This window comes from Cryptomeria japonica, unplaced genomic scaffold (assembly GCF_030272615.1).
Source record: "Cryptomeria japonica unplaced genomic scaffold, Sugi_1.0 HiC_scaffold_501, whole genome shotgun sequence".
Taxonomy (NCBI): Eukaryota; Viridiplantae; Streptophyta; class Pinopsida; order Cupressales; family Cupressaceae; genus Cryptomeria; species Cryptomeria japonica.
In genome coordinates this window covers 62,501-69,061 of record NW_026729317.1, presented here as the reverse complement: position 1 = coordinate 69,061, position 6,561 = coordinate 62,501, and positions in this window count along the sequence as shown.

Genomic DNA, 6,561 nt, shown 5'->3' with positions numbered 1-6,561 from the left:
CCTTTGGAGCGCAGAAAAGTGCCCTCCAAAAAGTGCCCTCCAAAAGTGCGCACCTTTGGAGCGCAGAAAAGTGCCCTCCAAAAGTGCGCACCTTTGGAGCGCACAAAAGTGCCCTCCAAAAGTGCGCACTTTTGGTGCGCACCAAGGCGCTGGTTCGGTCGTTGCAGGCGAGTTCGGAAGTTGGGGTCGATGTCCTGAGCGGAGGTGCAAACTACACAGGTGTCGGAATCGGACAAATAGCTTATATAGGGGAGGTGTATGCTTCGATGGGTCGACTCCCCAGGTTGAGCGCACCGCGCCAACCTCAAAGACCCTACGGTATGGATGAAGTCGGAAGTTGGGTCCGATGACCAATTCGATTAGTAGGTATGCTCATGAGGTCGGAATTTGGGTCCGATGACCTGCCATGTGCAGGAAGGCGAATGTTGACACTGTGCGTTGCAAGGTGCACACCAAGGCGCTGGTGCGGTCTTTTTAGTCGAGTTCGGAAGTTGGGGTCGATGTCCTGATCGGAGGTGCAAGCTACACAGGTGTGGGAATCGGACAAATAGCTTATATAGGGGAGGTGTATGCTTCGTTGGGTCGACTCCCCGGGTTGAGCGCACCGCGCCAACCTCAAAGACCCTACGGTATGGATGAAGTCGGAAGTTGGGTCCGATGACCGATTCGATATGTAGGCATACTCGCGAGGTCGGAATTTGGGTCCGATGACCTGCCACGTGCAGGAAGGCGAATGTTGGCACTGTGCGTTGCAAGGTGCGCACCAAGGCGCTGGTTCGGTCGTTGGAGGCGAGTTCGGAAGTTGGGGTCGATGTCTTGATCGGAGGTGCAAACTACACAGGTGTGGGAATCGGACAAATAGCTTATATAGGGGAGGTGTATGCTTCGTTGGGTCGACTCCCCGGGTTGAGCGCACCGCGCCAACCTCAAAGACCCTACGGTATGGATGAAGTCGGAAGTTGGGTCCGATGACCGATTCGATATGTAGGCATACTCGCGAGGTCGGAATTTGGGTCCGATGACCTGCCATGTGCAGGAAGGCGAATGTTGGGACTGTGCGTCGCAAGGTGCGCACCAAGGCGCTGGTGCCGTCGTTGCAGTCGAGTTCGGAAGTTGGGGTCGATGTCCTGGTCAGAGGTGCAAACTACACAGGTGTGGGAATCGGACAAATAGCTTATATAGGGGAGGTGTATGCTTCGATGGGTCGACTCCCTGGGTTGAGCGCACCGCGCCAACCTCAAAGACCCTACAGTATGGATGAAGTCGGAAGTTGGGTCCGATGACCGATTCGATACGTAGGCATATTGGCGAGGTCTGAATTTGTGTCCGATGACCTGCCATGCGCAGGAAGGCGGAATTTGGGTCCGATGACCGAGTTGATGGCGTGCCATGCGCAGAAAGGCGGAATTTGGGTCCGATGACCGAGTTGATGTTGATGGCCCGCCATGCACAGGAAGGCGGAATTTGGGTCCGATGACCGATTTGAAGGCGTGCCATACGCAAAAAGGCGGAGTTTGGGTCCGATGACCGAGTTGATATTGATGGCCCGCCATGCGCAGGAAGGCGGAATTTGGGTCCGATGACCTGACATACGCATGGAGTCCGACTCGGGGGCCGATGTTCGATTCGATGACTTGCATTGTGGGTAAAGTCGGAAGTTGTGGTCTTTGACCCGATTCGATGACCAGACTTCGGCTGCTTGAGAATCGGACAAATAACTTATATAGGGGAGGTAGTGTTCTCGAGCATCCTCCCCCCGTGCCCGTTTATGTCGATTGATGCTGGTGCTCGACTGGTTGGAGCGCTCGGATGCAAAAATCTTGCACCAGGATTTATCGATTGTGATGGACACGGCAAGTCTCCTGATTGCTATGCAGGAGCTCATCGTGAATCTCTATGCGGCCTTGGTATGGACTCGACCTGCGGAATGGTTCGGCAATGGTAGTCGCTCCAACACGTCCTTGCAATGGCCACAGAGGTGATTCGACTAGAGCTCCAGTCTAGCTTTTGGGTTGCTTGGCGGACTGGTATAGCCGCGATCGAGTTCCGGCCATGAACGTTTTAGATAGCTCTTGGGCTTTCTGGGACGGAAGTCGGAAGTTTGGGCTGTTGTCCGATTTGATGACCATTCTTCGGATGTGTGAGAATCGGACAAATAACTTATATAGGGGACTGTGTTGTCTCACGCAGCCCCCTCCGTGCCCCTCTATCTCGACCGATGTTGGTGCTTGAAAGGGTTGGGATCGCTCGGATTTATAAACGTGCACCACCATTTGTCGAGTGTGAGGGACGCGGCAGGTCTCCTAAATGCTATGCGGGCGCTCTCTGAGAATCTCTATCCGGCCTCGACACAGACTAGTCTTGCTGAATGGTTTGGCACTGGTAGTCGATCCAACACGTCGTTGTTGTGGCCGCCTAGGCGATTCGATTCGAGCCCCCGTCTAGCTTTTGGGTTGCTTGGCGGATTTTGCCCTATCCGCAAGTGAGCTCGGTCCCTAAACGTTCGAGAAACCCGATTGCTATGCGCCGACTCTCTTTCTTGCGAGCCTCCATCTAGCTTTTGGGTCTCTACGGAACGGAAGTCGGAATCTGGGACCGTTGTTTGATTCGACGAGGCAGACTACGGTTGTGCGAGAATCGGACAAATAACTTATATAGGGGAGGTGTTGACTGGAGCATTCTCCCCCGTGCCCCTCTAACTCGACCAATGCTGGCGCTCGAACGGTGGTAGCGCTCGGATTTTCATTGAGCGCCAGCATTGGTCGATTTAGAGGGGCATGCGAGATTCCCGAATGCTATGCGAGGGCTCTAACGGAAATGTCTATTGGTTTCGGTATGGATGCAATTGCGAGTGGTTCGGCAAAGGTAGTCGTTCCGATGCGTCCATGTCGTGGCCAAATCGATAATTCGATTTGAGCCCTCGTATAGCATTTGGGTCTCTCGATGTGATTCCGCATTCCAGTCCCTTTGGGCACTGCTTGAGCCGCATCCCAGGGGGTTCCCTTCCCAATAATCTGCCTCGCAACCCGATTGCTATGCGGTGAGGCTCCTCGGCCGCCTCGGAACTATCTGTGTATCAGACGCATCGCGGGATAAGGGGTTGGCAACGGTAGTCGCCCCAAGCGCGTCCGATGCTTGGACCATTCCGAGGCGGCCCTGAAGCCTCTTCCGTCTAGCCGTTGGGTCCTTCTCGCCGCATCCCTCGCCTCGCACCCCGATTGCTATGCGGTGAGGCTCCTCGGCCGCCTCGGAACTATCTGTGTATCGGACGCGTCGCGGGATAAGGGGTTGTCACTGGTAGTCGCCCCAAGCGCGTCCGATGCTTGGACCATTCCGAGGCGGCCCTGAAGCCTCTTCCGTCTAGCCGTTGGGTCCTTCTCGCCGCATCCCTCGCCTCGCACCCCGATTGCTATGCGGTGAGGCTCCTCGGCCGCCTCGGAACTATCTGTGTATCGGACGCGTCGCGGGATAAGGGGTTGTCATTGGTAGTCGCCCCAAGCGCGTCCGATGCTTGGACCATTCCGAGGCGGCCCTGAAGCCTCTTCCGTCTAGCCGTTGGGTCCTTCTCGCCGCATCCCTCGCCTCGCACCCCGATTGCTATGCGGTGAGGCTCCTCGGCCGCCTCGGAACTATCTGTGTATCGGACGCGTCGCGGGATAAGGGGTTGTCACTGGTAGTCGCCCCAAGCGCGTCCGATGCTTGGACCATTCCGAGGCGGCCCTGAAGCCTCTTCCGTCTAGCCGTTGGGTCCTTCTCGCCGCATCCCTCGCCTCGCACCCCGATTGCTATGCGGTGAGGCTCCTCGGCCGCCTCGGAACTATCTGTGTATCGGACGCGTCGCGGGATAAGGGGTTGTCACTGGTAGTCGCCCCAAGCGCGTTCGATGCTTGGACCATTCCGAGGCGGCCCTGAAGCCTCTTCCGTCTAGCCGTTGGGTCCTTCTCGCCGCATCCCTCGCCTCGCACCCCGATTGCTATGCGGTGAGGCTCCTCGGCCGCCTTGGAACTATCTGTGTATCGGACGCGTCGCGGGATAAGGGGTTGTCACTGGTAGTCGCCCCAAGCGCGTCCGATGCTTAGACCATTCCGAGGCGGACCCGAAGCCTCTTCCGTCTAGCCGTTGGGTCCTTCTCGCCGCATCCTTCGCCTCGCACCCCGATTGCTATGCGGTGAGGCTCCTCGGCCGCCTCGGAACTATCTGTGTATCGGACGCGTCGCGGGATAAGGGGTTGTCACTGGTAGTCGCCCCAAGCGCGTCCGATGCTTGGACCATTCCGAGGCGGACCCGAAGCCTCTTCCGTCTAGCCGTTGGGTCCTTCTCGCCGCATCCCTCGCCTCGCACCCCGATTGCTATGCGGTGAGGCTCCTCGGCCGCCTTGGAACTATCTGTGTATCGGACGCGTCGCGGGATAAGGGGTTGTCACTGGTAGTCGCCCCAAGCGCGTCCGATGCTTGGACCATTCCGAGGCGGACCCGAAGCCTCTTCCGTCTAGCCGTTGGGTCCTTCTCGCCGCATCCCTCGCCTCGCACCCCGATTGCTATGCGGTGAGGCTCCTCGGCCGCCTTGGAACTATCTGTGTATCGGACGCGTCGCGGGATAAGGGGTTGTCACTGGTAGTCGCCCCAAGCGCGTCCGATGCTTGGACCATTCCGAGGCGGCCCCGAAGCCTCTTCCGTGTAGCCGTTGGGTCCTTCTCGCCGCATCCCTCGCCTCGCACCCCGATTGCTATGCGGTGAGGCTCCTCGGCCGCCTTGGAACTATCTGTGTATCGGACGCGTCGCGGGATAAGGGGTTGTCACTGGTAGTCGCCCCAAGCGCGTCCGATGCTTGGACCATTCCGAGGCGGCCCCGAAGCCTCTTCCGTGTAGCCGTTGGGTCCTTCTCGCCGCATCCCTCGCCTCGCACCCCGATTGCTATGCGGTGAGGCTCCTCGGCCGCCTTGGAACTATCTGTGTATCGGACGCGTCGCGGGATAAGGGGTTGTCACTGGTAGTCGCCCCAAGCGCGTCCGATGCTTGGACCATTCCGAGGCGGACCTGAAGCCTCTTCCCTCTAGCCGTTGGGGCTTTCTCGCCGCATCCCTCGCCTCGCACCCTGATTGCTATGCTGTGAGGCTCCTCGGCCGCCTTGGAACTATCTGTGTATCGGACGCATCGCGGGATAAGGGGTTGGCAGTGGTAGTCGCCCCAAGCGCATCCGATGCTTGGACCATTCCGAGGCGGCCCTGCAGCCTCTTCCGTCTAGCCGTTGGGGCCATCTCGCCGCATCCCCCACCTCGCACCACGATTGCTATGCGGTGAGGCTCCTTGGCCGCCTCGGAACTATCTGTGTATCGGACGCATCGCGGGATAAGGGGTTGTCACTGGTAGTCGCCCCAAGCGCGTCCGATGCTTGGACTATTCCGAGGCGGCCCTGCAGCCTCTTCCGTCTAGCCGTTGGGGCCATCTCGCTGCATCCCCCACCTCCTCGGCCGCCTCGGAACTATCTGTGTATCGAACGCATCGCGGGATAAGGGGTTGGCAGTGGTAGTCGCCCCAAGCGCGTCCGATGCTTGGACTATTCCGAGGCAGCCCTGCAGCCTCTTCCGTCTAGCCTTTGGGGCCATCTCGCCGCATCCCTCGCCTCGCACCCCGATTGCTATGCGGTGAGGCTCCTCGGCCGCCTGGGAACTATCTTCGTATCGGACGCATCGCGGGATAAGGGGTTGTCACTGGTAGTCGCCCCAAGCGCGTCCGATGCTTGGACTATTCCGAGGCGGCCCTGTGGCCTCTTCCGTCTAGCCGTTGGGGCCATCTCGCCGCATCCCCCACCTCGCACCCCGATTGCTATGCGGTGAGGCTCTTCGGCCGCCTTGGAACTATCTTCGTATCGGACGCATTGCGGGATAAGGGGTTGTCACTGGTAGTGGCCCCAAGCGCGTCCGATGCTTGGACTATTCCGAGGCGGCCCTGCAGCCTCTTCCGTCTAGCCGTTGGGGCCATCTCGCCGCATCCCCCACCTCGCACCCCGATTGCTATGCGGTGAGGCTCCTCGGCCGCCTTGGAACTATCTTCGTATCGGACGCATCGCGGGATAAGGGGTTGTCACTGGTAGTCGCCCCAAGCGCGTCCGATGCTTGGACTATTCCGACGCGGCCCTGTGGCCTCTTCCGTCTAGCCGTTGGGGCCATCTCGCCGCATCCCCCACCTCGCACCCCGATTGCTATGCGGTGAGGCTCCTCGGCCGCCTTGGAACCATCTTCGTATCGGACGCATCGCGGGATAGGGGGCTGTCACTGGTAGTCGCCCCAAGCGTGTCCGATGCTTGGACCATTCCTAGGCGGCCCTGAAGCCTCTTCCGTCTAGCCGTTGGGGCCTTCCCGCCCCATCCCTCGCCTCGCACCCCCGATTGCTATGCGGTGAGGCTCCTCGGCCGCCTTGGAACCATCTGTGTATCGGACGCATCGCGGGATAAGGGGTTGGCACTGGCAGTCGCCCCAAGCGCGTCCGATGCTTGGACCATTCCGAGGTGGCCCTGAAGCCTCTTCCGTCTAGCCGTTGGGGCCTTCCCGCCCCATCCCTC